General features: G+C 41.4%; 1 protein-coding gene across 3 annotated transcripts in view; it reads right to left on the reverse strand.

Moving 5' to 3' along the window:
• The window catches only part of Nek10 (NIMA related kinase 10), a 314,976-nt gene extending 302,755 nt beyond the window's left edge, over positions 1-12,221 (reverse strand). For 2 of the 3 annotated variants that reach the window (XM_004634199.3, XM_023718528.1), the window contains exon 1: positions 12,063-12,221. The gene's annotated coding sequence lies outside the window, so the exon portion shown is untranslated. The other variant, XM_023718527.1, reaches the window with a different exon arrangement.
• Positions 12,222-13,788: the final 1,567 nt, after the last annotated feature.

The following is a 13,788-nucleotide window of genomic DNA, read 5'->3' on the forward strand; positions in this document are numbered from 1 at the left end:
AAATATTCTAAAGAGTCCAGTAGCCCATAATAGCATTGGGTCTTCTGTTTAACTGGCAATGTCAGAAATTATTGACCTGAGTCCCCCACAGCTCAATATAACAACATGGCTTTACTTCCTATATTTCGTCTTCATACTTTTCTAGTGGATGGTTAAGACCAAGGTAAAGCAGGACCTTACATATATATTTTATAGCAGAGTCTCTGCTTTTCTTGATGAACTGTGTGTGGATAATCTTCATATTGACAAGTTGCAGCTCTGGCTCTGCTCAAGCACACGAGAAAAATGTAGTTCTTTCGTTTCCATAACTGACAGTGCAAAATAAAAACCGCCCTCCCAATTCCTTCACTCTAAAAAGAGTGCTTCTCTGAACATTGGTAAAATAAGATAAAATTCATATAGGACAGCCAAAACTGAAACAAACATGATAAATACCCTGGGTGATGGCCAACTTCTTAATGTTGATGATTGTGTTGGGAGATGTAACATGCTAACAGAGGCAGCTGAGGGAAGGGCCTACAGCACCCTCTGCAATAAATAACTTTTGCAGTTCCCCGTACGTACGTCTAAAATACTTTCAAAATAAGCACTTAAAATGTATTGATCACTTGAACAATTTATCTAATTAAAGTATTTAGAAAAGAGGAAAAGGTTCCTTTTTATAAAGAATATCTGCACTTGTTCTTTCAGGTCCTCCTTTCCAAGATGACGAAAAAAAGGAGGAACAACGGTCGTGCCAAAAAGGGACGTGGTCATGTGCAGCCTATTTGCTGCACGAACTGCGCCCGGTGTGTACCCAAGGATAAGGCCATTAAGAAGTTTGTCATTCGGAACATAGTGGAGGACGCCTCCATCAGGGACATTTCCGAAGTGAGTGTCTTTGATGGCTATGTGCTTCCCAAGCTGTATGTGAAGCTGCATTACTGTGTGAGTTGTGCCATTCACAGCAAAGTGGTCAGAAATCGATCTCGTGAAGCCCGTAAGGACCGAACTCCTCCACCCCGATTTAGACCTGCTGGTGCTGCCCCACGACCTCCACCAAAGCCCATGCAAGGGGAGCTGGGGCTTAATGGACTAGAGAAAACTCTCTTGAGAAGGAAATAATAAATTGAATGTTATACTTTTTACAGCATGTTGAGTATACTTGCCAGAGGTGGGTTTGGTTAATTCAACCTAAGTTTAAGTTTGTACTCTGAAAATGAATAAAGAGGAACACACTGGAAGGGGTTTCAGGAGCATAAAAAAAAAAAAGAAAAGAAAAGAATATCTGCACTTGATGCAACATATATGCAATGTGGCTGAAAACTACGGTGAATGTTAAATTTGAGGGTGGAGGGAGTGTCTGTTTGTTTCTTGAGAAAGCAACTCACTCTGTAGACCAAGCTACACTTGAACTCACTATGTATCCAAGGCTGGCCTGGAATTTGTGTGGATCGTCCTGTTTCGGCCTCCCAAGGGCCTCCCAAAGACCAAATCCTCCCAAGGATTACAGGCATGCACCACCACACCTGCCTGGTTTAGTGCTTTCTAATTTTAATTTAATTTTATATTTTGAGTCAGGGTCTCACTTTGTAGTTCAGCCTGGCCTTGAACTCACTATGTAGCCCAGGCTAGTCTTCAACTCATGGCAATCCTTCTATCTCAGCCTCCCAAGTGCTGGGACTTCAGGTATGTACCACCATGTCTGGCCAATTTTTTTTTAAATTCATCACATTAAGACACAGTACTGGGGCCAGCGAGATAGCTCAGCAGACTAAAGTGCCTGCTTAGGCAACCCCAGCGACCACAGTTCCATTCTGGTACCGCATGCCATGCCAGCCCTGCGCCCAGGGCAGGCAGAGCTGGCCATAAGGAGTGTAGTGGTGCACACCTGTAATCCCAGTGCTGGGGAGCCTGAAAAACAGGAGGATCACTATGAGGCTGAGCTGCATAGTAAGACCTTGTAACAACCAAATACATTTTTAAAAAATAAAAATAAACAACAGTGCTGGGCTGGGCTGGGCTGGGGAAATAGCTCCACAGTCTTAGCGCCTCCCTGGCAAGCACAACAACCCAAATTCGATACCCGTTACTGCATGCCATGCCAGCCCTGGAACTCCGAGCGCAGGGTGGAAGTCCCCCAAACAGGTGTGGTGGTGCACACCTGTAATCACAGCGCCAGGGAGACAGAGACAGGAGGATCCCTACGTGTCTCAACTGCACAGTGAGACCCTGTATGAAATAAATATTGAAAAGACACAGGGCCATTTAATCCTCCTCTAGATACTTCCTGTTGCTTCCATCACATTTTCTCATCATTCTTGCCACTGTGTGAAGCCATTCTGGAAGTCCTTTCATAATCATCTTTAGCTGCACTTTCGTGACTGCCTGGACGTCCTGAGTCAATCCTCAGTGTTCATCTTTCATGGTCATGTTGATTTGGGAGAAGCATCGGAAGCGACACAGCGCCAGCCCCACTGCAGCAGGCGGGTGAGGAAAGAGAACAAGGCTTTTTCAAGGCTTTCTGCAGGACAGCGATTTGCAGCAGCATTCATCATGTTTCTAATCGTGCCATATTTTTGGTCATAGGAGACTTACAGAACTGCTTCAAAAAGTATTCAGAATGGTGGGTTAGTGTGTTCAAAGCAAGGGCGAGCATTTTTTTGTTTGTTTGTTTGTTTGTTTCTATATTTAGGGCAGGATCTACAGGGGCTCACTACATAGATCGGACGCGTAGTGATCCTCCTGTTTTCAGCCTCCCAAGTGCTGGGATTACAAACGTGACACCACGCCCAGTCTCAATCACCATCACAGCGTGCCCCAGGGGCAGTCCAGCACGACACACTGGGGATCGAACCCTGGCTGCTGCGCTCTGCCTAAACAAGCGCTTTAGTCCGCTATCAGGCTGGCCCTTAAGGGGGAGTGTTTTGAGGTATATTAATGCCAATGTGTCTTTTATTGTAATCGATTTTTAGATGTGAAACATTCACCATATATTTTGATTGCACTTCATATGTGGTGCTTGGCGTTTTCAAATTACTTGTGTTTTACCGCCTATATATCCTGCAACAGATGTAGTAAGTCAAACTGATCAAAAGACTGGAAGGTGAAACACACAAGCATTTTGAAAGTGAATAAAAAGTTAAGGAAATCCTGTGAAAAACATGACTGACACATCTACTACAACTCAAAGAACAGAATATGGCTAGATGTGGCATCACACAGTTACAATTCCACAACTAGGCAGGTGGAGACAGGAGGATTACAATTTCAAGGCTGGCCTGGACTACTCAGTGAGATTTTTGTCTCCATTTAGGATGGGCTTGGGCTACAGCTCAGTATTTCCTGGGTTGAAAACCTAGTACTGCAAAAAATAAATAAATAAATTAATTAATTAAATAAAAACAGTATGGTCTTCTAAACTGTCATTTATATTCTATTTGTTTTTCTTAAGAATACATGCACACTTAGCAGAGCAATGCTTATTACAAGAAGAACTTTAGGAAGTGTGCTGTGTCAAGTCTAACACCTTCTAGGCTCAGGAACAGAATAAAATGGATAAAACAGGTGTAGTTGACAGAATGGGGCAGCTTTGGTCAAACGCAAGGAGAAAGGCATATTCTCCCAAAGGAGATTCAAAATCACATTTAAAATGAAGCAAAATATGAAAAAAAAACAAAAACAAAATAAACAAACAAAAACCCACTTGCACTGGAGAACAAGAGCTGTAGAACATCACTTGCAAGCCATCATTCAGTCTCTTTCATTTACCAAATGATGAGGAAGGAAGGCCCAGAGAGGCAGAAAGCATCTAGGCCCACACAGCACTCTTAGGGGAGGAGCAGAGCCTGGAGCACTCTTAGGGGAGGAGCGGTGCCCTTCAGGCTCAAAGTGTCAGTGGTAAACTGTAAGGTGACGAGAAATGAGAACGTGTTGACACTGGCCCTTAGTCAAGGGCAAAGGCGATACAATAACAACTGGGGTTTGCATAACTTCCTCTCCTGGCCCCTGGGGGTGATTACAACTATCCATTCCTTTACCCTGGTTCATTCATGTGAAATATGTAGGTGGTATATTTTAATATGTTTATACAGTGGGAAACAAAGTCATGGCGCAGAACCCATGGCAGGAATGCATGGCTAACTCAAGGTAGATATGATCATGGAACCGCTCCTGAGTCATGAGACTTGACCCATTGCTTGGGCAAGAAGTTTATACTTTAGGGAACTTTCTATTTATATTTAAACAAGCAGTTGGGATAAAAGAAAAAAAAATATCTACTAGTAATTAGACCTTTTCCCACTCATTCTTCCAAACAGTTACTGATTATTTTGCTGTAATAACAGGGACTCCTTTAAGTGTTTGCTTTCATTTGCCTGGCTAATGCTAAATCAAGTTTTCTAGACATGGTGCTTCAACATTAACTACATATGGGAAAACAGATACCACTATAGTCTTATTTTAAGGATTTCCATTCAAACAATACTCTATTATAGAGAAGGATATCTGCACGGAGACGCTATGGGTGCTCTCAACTGTCATTAAATAATGGTACTTGGAGGGTCTTTTCTGTGCCTTGTGAAGCTCCTGATTCAAGGCTATGCATGACACAGATGACCGTGTGCCTGTGTTATAATAAATTAACCCAAGGCCTGGCCGCTAAGGAATAACACTACAAAGGGAAGAAAAAGTCTAGACGACATGAAGAGTTTATATTAACCAGTGAAAGTAAAGCAACACATCAGTTTCTTATTTCTCATAAGAAATAAGACTCCAAGAAGAATAGTACATTTCTATTCCTCGCTTTCATGAAGAAAAGTGACAATAATATTCATTCAATCCTCCAAGAAATTTGTGTTGATGTCCCTAGCACTGTGTATCATGCCAGGCACCAAGGATACAGCACTGGATAAGACATAGTAAAATAATGATGATGATGATGATGATGATGATGATGATGATGATGATGATGATGATAATAATAATAAATAAATACATACATAGTAAAAATGTCTTCAAAAATGGTTATTATTATAAGAAGTCATAAAGTAAGTATATATTCATCCCAAGCCCCTAGAATTCTGCGGGTGAAAAAGAGTATTGAACAAACACATAGATAATGCTAATGTTTGGTATCTGTACAAGAAGTGGTACTATTCTCTAAGTCATAATATAGAATTAAATTGTATCTGATAACATTTCACTTAAAGTGCATTTTTGGATTCACTACTTTGACTGTACAAAACACCACTGAGCATTCAAGAAAAAGCTGCCCACACAAACTTCATGTGTGTAAAATCATAAATATGTTGGATAACAATGAAACTGCTAATTATGCTTTTTTTTACATTTCAATTTCTTTTTCTTCAAAAGGAGTGAGTTATGTACAGGGGGGGTTAAATGCTTTATAGACAAGAAAAAAAAACTTCTAGAACCAACTTATTCATCATCATCCTCTTCTTCATCCTCCTCATTCTCATCTTCTTCCTACTTTTCATCCTCATAGTCCTCTTCCTTCTTTTTCTTGCGTTTTTCAGCCTTGATGACGCCCTTTTTTGCTGCATCAGGTTTTCCTTTAGCCCGGTAGGCAGCGATGTCCTCTTCCTACTTCTCCTTCAGCTCAGCAGCCTTCTCGTATGGCTGCTTGTCATCTGCTGCACTATTACTTCACATTTCTCTAAGTTCCTTTGCGACATCGCCAATGAAGAGGCCAAGATGTTCTCCTTTGATTTTGGGTGATACTCAGAACAGAACAATAAGAAGGCTGAATGAGGCCTCTTGGGTACATTGGAAATTTGAACTTTGTTTTTGTTTCTCCTTTAGAAGGAATGTAGGTTTTCATTTCTCTTTCATAATGAGCCTTGTCCACTTTTGCCACAGCTTCAAATTTTCCTTTTTCTTTAGCAGACATGGTCTTCCACCTCTCTGAGCACTTACTAGAAAACTCTGAGAAGTTAACGGAAGCATCTGGGTGCTTCTTTTTGTGTTCCTCTCAGCAAGTCCGTACAAAGAATGCACATGATGACATCTTGCCTCTTGGCTTCTTGAGATCTCCTTTGACCATGTTTACTTGTTTTCCTCAGTGAGGTACAGAGTTGCTCAGTGCCTGTCCAGCTCTCATTTTCCCTGGTGCTGTCTCTATGGAGTTCAATGTACTGCAGTCTAATTATACTTTTAAGAAAACATTCTTTATGGTTCAGACTAGTACAAGGGGTTAAATAAAAACAAAATGTCAGGGTAGGAAAATTAATTTCCAAATGAGATTATAAATTGAATAAATGTAAAGGAAAGAAAGAGCTACAGAAGAGCTGCATGAACTAAGGACTTGAAAAGGCAGAGCCAAAATGCTGAGTGGGAAGGTTAGAGGATATTCCAGAGAAGTGAATGCAGGGATGGAGGGGAAAGCCTTAGAGTGGTTTAGGAAGGTCATGAATAAAGGAGTTGAGCTGGAGCTCGGAATCTGCAGGGAAGTCACCATTAGGAAAATGAACACTGGCAGTCCTCCACACGGCAGCCAACTATGGAGCAGCTCCTTATTTGTGAAGGAGTTTGGAAACATTCTTTGAAATTTAGAAATCTCCATTGAATCAATTCTATTAAACTATCATATTCCACTAACCTTTGGCTCCTTCCATTGGACAAAGGAGAATCTGAGTCATATTAAAATGTTTACAGAATTAAATGAACCACACTAAGCAGCAGGAAGACCAGAGACACTGTATTAGGCAAGGAAAATGATACTGCCCTGTCAAATAAAAATTGTAAGTAAAACACAGCCTTTTAGCATGGACCTCAGAAAAAAAACACCTCCCTCTTCTCTACCCCCACATTCATGCACTAAATTTTGACTGTTTTCTACTTTCTTGCCTGTTCCCTTCTCTCGACTTACACATGTAAAACCCAAACCTACACCATCACTTACTGCGACATTCACAATTATTTGCTTAACTACTCCCCCAACTTCCAGTTTCTCCCTCTCCTAAACACAGAACAAACCCTTGCTTTTTATGGTATAAGTGACCAGTTAAGCCTTTATTGGCTTCCCATTTCTTTTAAGGTAAAAGCAATTTTTCCAAGGTATTGGTGCACCTGGTTCCTGCCTTCTGGCCGTTTCTAAAGACTTGGTCCTAAATTCTGGCTCCAGAGCTGCTTTTCCTGGATGTTACAGGGCCTTGACTCTGGGCCCCTTGGGCTGGATTAGTACCAAAAGGCTGGAAGGGTCATCTTTCTGGTCAACTTGAGCATCTATTCTTTGAGCAGACCTCTTCAATAGTATCAGAGGGCCACCAAGCATTGGCCTGTAGCTCTTGAAGATTGAGGCAGTAACGCAATAAATTATCTTCTTCAGTTTACTGTAAACTAGGCAGGCATAGGGAAGAGAGCCACTTTGTGCATCTCCTGCATATAGCACTGAATTCACAAAGGTATATTCAATTAAAAATTACTCAATGTATTAATTAATGAACAAATCGCCAGTAAAATGTGACTGGGAAGGTCTAAATACAACTGGAATATCATTATTCAGATATGGAGGATAAAGACTATAAAAAGAAGCAAGAAATTATAACTTTGTCCCATAGGACCCATATACAGTGATTATAGCATGTTGGTTTGAGAAAAGAACTCTATATATACAAGGAAGTCACAAAGAAGATTATGTCATATAAAACATGGACTGATTCGTGTGTCTTGAACGGGACAATAAAACTTCCTAAAGCAAAAGAATGTATTCAGATTAGCTCAAGAGTAGCACACATGTGTACATGGCTATGTGAACAACTTAGTCTCCATTAATGTGAAGCTACAAGGCAGGTGGTGTGAACCCTTCTGGCCAGATGCTTGGGATACAGTCAAAAGGAGGCATGGAGGCAGAGAAGTCCTGGATTCATCTGTCGCCTGAGTGACCTGGATCTCTGGATCTCTCTGATCATTAGTTTCCTCATTCAACAAAAATTAGAAGTAATATTCCGATGGCAGTGTGGTCTTGGGACAAAATCGTAATGCTACTACTTCAGTTTGAGGACTTGGTGCTTCTTTTGAATCATTGGTTTGTACGCACTTTGACTAATGGACGACAAGTATTTGATATAAAATTACATCAATGTTAAGAAGTTTTCAGTCTTGAAAAGATAATAGGGCAATCACCTGTCAACACTTTGGTGTATTTACTTTGTCCTCAAAACCTCCCTCTGTGGTAGGTAATACTCTAACTCCAATTTACAGACGAAGAAACAGAGGTACTAAAAATCTAAGTAACTTGGCCCCAACCTCATAAATACTAAGAGCAAATATTTACACGGTGCCACTCTGCGCCCCCACTATGCTAAGTGCCTCCTACATATTATAGCAAGGCTTAACAAATTCTAAGGTAGACAGCATTATTGTCTCCATCGAGGGAAATATGGCACAGAGACATTGTCACTTGTTGGGTTACATGGCTGACAGGTAGCAGAGTGTTCCCTATTAACTTAATGTTGTACCACCTCCTTGCTACTAGTGGCATTCATCCAGCACTCTGTTGGTCTGACTGAAGTTTCTAAATAAGTATTACACTCTTTAATAAGCAAATATACCTTTTACATACTTCCTTCAAATCAATCAACAATCCTTTATCTTTGGTAAAGAACTGTAAATTCTACATAGCTTTTCCCTGGCTGCCCAAAGTCAATGTGACAGTTGCTGTGTCTGTCTGCTCTGCCTCTAGGTTTCAATTCTTGCAGCAGAGGCTTTACTGTCTTCTTGCTAGACATGAGCCAGGAAGTTGTCATTTTTGTCACTCTGACCTGCTGACTTTGAAGCTAGGATTCATGTCCATTATAAAGATCCCAATATAAGGTTTCATAAGCCCTTAAATTCAGGATTTTCATTATGCCTGTTCAAGATTTTAGATGAGGGGAAGACTCATAAAAACGAGGGGAAATCCTTTTACCAAATAAGAAACAATGCATCCTACTCAGTGCTTATGTTCTATTTTTTCCTAACCTTGATTCATGTCAGTTATGTGAGTATATGTAAAATTTACTTTCTACTAGAACATCAAATCTCCCCCAAACATGACTTCTTCCCAAGTCCACCCTAGCCTGAAACACTGTTCCCTCATTCTGCTTTCTTATCTTTCTCACCTAGAATATAATATAAGTAGCTAATACACAATACTTGCTATATACCTACCACTATGCCACAGAACTTGCTGTGTGAATTCATGAAAGGCTTACAAACACCCCTTTACAAGGCAGGACTTCTGGGGCCAAAAGGTTCAGCAACTTGTCAGAAGCCCCACACTGAGTGGTGTGGGAGCTTGGATATGAATCTAGATGGTCTGGTTGGAGAGTCTGAGTCTTCTAGACTCAGCTCCACTGTATCTGACAACAGCTAGAAGAGAACTGTCCCTTTGTCTTGCGTACTGTTGAATGCTCAGACTCTCAGTAAATACTGATGTCTAAATGTACTTTGAGGTCCTCTCTGCCTATCCACATGCTCAACTCTAACTTCAAACTCAAAGTATAACTGGCTTTGGCATGGACAGTTCCAAGTCCTTCTTTAACTTCCTAAATACTGTAGGCTGCACTTTTTTTAGACCCACCTTCATCTGGCATGAAGTCTGGACCCAACACATGGTTCACACACACTCACTGAATGAGTGTTAGCTGTATCAGAGCTGTTACCATACACAAAAGTTCATGACTAACCAGTATGACCAAATGGTGTTACAGAAACTGCTCTTGGTTGAGTCATAAATTTATTTTACTTTTTAGTAAGTGAGCATGGAAATTTCACAACTCAAACATTCAGTGATTTTAATTTTAATATGCTGTAATTCCTATATCATGCTTCTGGGCAGCCCTGAATATCTGGTGGTACATGAATGACTGGCCCATTGAGCAGCAGGAGACAGTCCCATGGAGTGGTACAAGCCAATGGCATAGTCATCATGTACCACCAGTGGTTCAAACTATCAGGGATGTGTTTAAATGTGAAAATTGAGGGCTGGGGAGAAGGCTCAGTGGAATAAGTGCTTGCCTGGCAAGCGCACAGGCCTGAGTTCAATCCCTGGTTCCAAAAAAATAAATAAAATAAAATAAATGTGAAAATTGATACATATGTATAAAGTACTATGTACCTGGTATAAAGTAGAACATTTTATCTTTAAGACAATTCTATGAGACAGGTGTTATCAGTCCATTGTACAGATTTTAAAAGCTGGTTAGGAAGCTGAACTGTTAGACTCAGGACTCAAACTCTTGTATGAGGGTTTGAGTCCAGTCTATTTCTTGCAGACCATATCGTGCTGTCACCCTTTCCAATAATCCTAAATCATGCCATATGTTATGGCTTATTTCTAGATGTCCTGCCAAAGCCTCCAATACTCATAAGAGCATTGAATGTTTTGACTCAATCAGGAAAGCTTTCTAGGACACAGGGGCTTGGGGAAGATGACTGGATCCTGGGGAAGGGATACTTACCAATGGATCAGTTTCCTTCCCTCCTCCCTTGACTTCTCTCACTCTGCTTTGCTGCCGTGCAATGAGCAAGCCACCTCTGCTTAGCCTTGTGCCATGCTGCCCTGCACTGGAACCAGCTATGGACTGAAACCTCAACAAACAGTGAGCTCAAATAAACCTTTCCTTTTTGTAGTTGTGAGCCCTGGTTGTTGTATGAGAAAGTAACTATGACACCATATAGAAATAACTATAACAAAAAAGACTATAATCTTTTAGACAAATAACTATAATCAAAACTACTAAGGCATAAAATAGACTGACTTGAAATAATTTCCAACTACCAAAGATCTTGAAACTGCAATAAAACCTGTAAATTCAGTGTCCATCTTTTACAAACTAACGCTTCATTGACCAGAAGGCCATTTAACAAGAATTCATTAGACTTGCTCTCTGCCTGATATTCAGCCAGATACTGGTAATACAATAATGGTAAGATAAACATAGTACCTGCCTTCACAGAAAGGGTCTAAGGAAGAAGCAGAGTAACAGGAAAACACAGATAATATGATCATGGGCAGTGTATTCAGAAAAGAAAAGAAAATGTCCATTGCAGGTAGTGCAGACAATAGGTCAAACCATGTGACACAGAATCCAATGCAGCATGCTCTGGAAACAGCCAAGATGGAACTTTGGAAGGCTTAATTGATGCTTGAATTAGGGTATGGATGATAGTTGCAACATTCTAGGGAAAGGAAACACATTTACATTTTTTTTCCCCTCTGGTACTGGAGATTGAATCCAGGGCCTTCACACAGAGCTATCTCCTAACTCCTTTTAAATTTTGAAATAGGGTTCAAGAGTGCTGAGAGAAATGGGTTGGATAGTGCAAGGCTAAAATCAGGGAAGCTGGATACACATTAAATTTAACTAAGGCAATAGTGGAATTTGATAGATAGTAAGAATGGAGACAGTAGCATGGGAGTCTATTCCACATTCATTAAGACAGGCTAGCCTTGATAACGATGGAGATGCAGAGGAAGAGGTGGTGTCGCGGAGGTTGCCTAGCATATGGTTTTAGACAGATGGTGGTGCCCAAGATTAGGACCCCATGGGCAGCAGCAGCCTGGTCGGGGTGAGGAAAAATGGCATTTGGTCTTGTACTTGTGTGGAGTTAACAGGCAGTGGGGTCTTGGGATCTGATTCTTAAGGGAGCAGTGGAGGCTGGAGGTGGGGTCGTGGAAAGAGTGAACTCATCCAGATAGAGCAGGAGGGCATGGGGAAAGCCAGAGTAGCACCATGCCAAGGAAAGGCAGAAAAGTGATGCTCACAAAAGAGAGTAAGAATGAGCTTCCAGAGGCTTAATCAGAATAATTCCTTTATCGAACTGGAAGCAACATGGAAAACACTGCTAAGGGCACTTTTTCCTCCCATCTGTCCATTCAGTTCAGCCCCATCTTCTTAGAAGAGTGTCTCAACATTCACTTACCTAAGAGACACAGCCTGAAATCTGTCCCTGCCTCATGAGTGAAGCTAGCTCCCGAGGCCTCGCAGGTGCGCCACAAGGACCTGTGGGTATCTCCCCAGAGACCCTGCTTCCAGCAGCAGGCTGGCACAGAGGAACACAGCTCCTGCCCCACTCACCGCGCTGGAGGGACGATTCCCTCCTTCAGGCCAATCTTCAGATTGTTCTCATTGTAGCTGGTACAGTCAAGGGCTGGTCTGGGTCGGGGTCCCACCCTTCCCTTAGTTCTCACTCTGACCCCTCAACCTTCGGCGCACTGCGACCAGCCCAGCTGCACCGTTGGGCTTTCAATCGCTTCCCTTAGGCCACTAACCGGCGCTGGCTGAGCCAATGCCAACACTTCTTCCTCCACCTTGCTGAGCTATCTCAGCCAATTGGAAGCCGCTATGCTGCCTAGTGCAGAGCGCCATAGCAACGAACAACGCCAGTTAGAGTTGCCGCAGCAACCGGAGAACGCTCAGGATCCAACCCTGAAGCTGCAAGAAGCAGGGCGGGTAGTGCTCAAGGGTAGCCTCCAGCATGGCTGCTTGTAAATCAGCCTTCACATTGTGATTTTCCTAATTAAAGGTGCTCAGTTTTTCAAAAGCAAATGGGTGGGAAAGCAGTTTCATTTTGGAGTGTTTCAAGAATTACTAGATTATCAAATCATTTCCCCAACGCAAAAAATCAATTGGGGAAAAGCCGGAGCAATGAGCTAAATACCTTTCACATGGCACAAAGCATTTTCAGTAACTCAAGTGTAGTGTGTGTCTCTGGCAGTGAGTGAGAAAATGGTACTGTGAAAATAAGTGAATCAAGGGGTCTGGCTGGTGTGTTATAACTATTATGGGTTGACTTTGTATCCTTGGACAAGTCCCTTCAATTTCTGAGAGTCTGCAGCTTATTTTGTAATTAAAAAAAAAAAAAAGCTGCACTGTATTAAAGCCTCAAAGACCCTTAACATCATGGAGCTTTAGAAATGAACATAAAGTGTAGAGTGCCCAACTTTATGCCGCCTCTATTAAATTCTTTCCTCATACTATTTCACCTGTTCACACTGTCTGGCAGTCATTATTTTTCACTCCAGAGTAACATGCAACTTCCTAAGTCCCAGGCAGGGCAGAGCCTACAGTGAAAAAAAAAAAAAAAAAAAAAAAAAAACACAAAACCCTGTCTCAATCACAAGGACAGGCCCTGAACAGCCCCTTCAGGCGCGGGGTCTTACGCAGCCTCCTAAGTTGCTCTAAATGCACATCAGTGTGTCAGAACTTACTGAAATTCCCCAAAGCTTGAAGTAAAATGAACCATTACTTGATGTTTGTTTTGAATAAGAAGCAACCCCATGGGATAACAGTAACTGGATTTGTGCAATTAACTGAGCACACTTTAAATTCAAAAACATGACCTTATTTTAGGAATGTAGAAAGGTGAGATGAAAGCCAAATTCAGGTGAGCATAAGTTAATTAAAATTCAGAGGATATAAAACCATCAGAATTAATGTTACCAATAAAGAAAACACCAAAAAAAGTAACAAGTAGGAAAGATTAAGGCTGAGTGAAAAAAAAATACTACTGTACATGCATATTCTAACCATTAGGCATTGACGTGCAACAAGTCTTAATCTGCATCAGTAGATGGAACGTGTCTTTCATCTCTCTACATCTATAAAAACAAAAAGCAGCATCTTATGGAATATTTTGGCCTTTCCTAAAAATGCGTCAAGAGCAAAAAGAAAAGGTGAGGTGCACTAGAGTGGTCAGTGCCTCTGCAATGTGACAGTGCTGTGTAAAACCCAAGTGGTCATGCCTGCATCAACCATTAGCTTACATAGAACCCAAATCTGTTTTCTAATTTTACTAACCTGA

Source organism: Octodon degus, unplaced genomic scaffold, assembly GCF_000260255.1.
Source record: "Octodon degus isolate 3935 unplaced genomic scaffold, OctDeg1.0 scaffold00059, whole genome shotgun sequence".
In the NCBI taxonomy this organism is placed as follows: Eukaryota; Metazoa; Chordata; class Mammalia; order Rodentia; family Octodontidae; genus Octodon; species Octodon degus.